The sequence below is a fragment of the Octopus bimaculoides genome, chromosome 4 (genome assembly GCF_001194135.2).
Source record: "Octopus bimaculoides isolate UCB-OBI-ISO-001 chromosome 4, ASM119413v2, whole genome shotgun sequence".
Taxonomy (NCBI): Eukaryota; Metazoa; Mollusca; class Cephalopoda; order Octopoda; family Octopodidae; genus Octopus; species Octopus bimaculoides.
Window position 1 is genome coordinate 101,229,978 of NC_068984.1, and position 1,145 is coordinate 101,231,122.

Genomic DNA, 1,145 nt, shown 5'->3' on the forward strand with positions numbered 1-1,145 from the left:
TGGTGGTGGTGGTGGTGGTGGTGGTGGTGGTGATGGGGTGGGATGGTGGTTGGTGGGGTGGTGACCGATAAAAACAGTCCGAGTTAGCTGTCAGCAAAAGCATCAAGGTCAACAATACTAGGCACAAAATTACATGCGGTGGTGGGAGGTGGGAGGTGGATGTTATTAGTGTCCATTAAATTAACCCCAATGTATAACTGATACTCCATTTCTTACCGGATCCGGAAGGTTGACTTCTGTGACATCTCGACCAAGGACATGGAGGGGTATATCTAAATGCCACAAAACATTGCAGGTCGGTACAGTGTGAGGTTAACAAAAAAAGAGCGAGCAAACAAGAGAAATGACAAAAACGAAAGACGAAAATTTAATGGCTTCTAATCTCTAATGAAGACCAGTAACTTTTGAGCCGACCGAGGCTAGTTCATACCATTGACCCTCCCCACCACCACCCAAATACCTGACTGGTACTTTATTTTACGAAGCCCAACAACGTCCACTTCGGCAGTATTTGCCTTTTATCATTGCGAAGTCGATAGAATAAGTACTAGTTGAGCAGTGAGGTCGTTGTAAGCAACCAACTAATATTGCTAGTCTTGTGTAAAAATTTGACACCAAGCAGGTGATTTCTGTCGCTGGACTAAGGTCTTGTGAAAGTGTTCGGAGTCTGGTTCGGACCAGAACTCCAAGTGAACAGAAACTGGGAATGTTACTAGCAGGGTGGCCAATCTTACACAGAAATGGGGTGAGAGGAAGCTATTTCTGACAGGCCGGACGGAAGAAGCGAGTGCATATATCAGTTCAGTGGTGTACTACCGCCTGACTTCCGTACCTTATCCCAAGAAATTTCTGGGATCTATTTTAAAACGGGGGCCACAGTATTTTCTTAACGAAACACTTTGAAACTTGGAACACTGGTAGAATGTGTCATATAAAACATCTTTTTCTCTTAGTCTTCTTTAAAAAAAAAGAAATCCCTAAGTTATTCCATGTTAAAGTTGTCGTATTTCTGTAATTTCAACCAATCACTGACGTCCATTCAGCCGATATACATTAAGTGCCGACTACATAAACAAACGATTCTGAAACAATTCTATCGGTGATAAAATTATTATTTCCTTGTCAAAAAATGGCTGAAGCATATT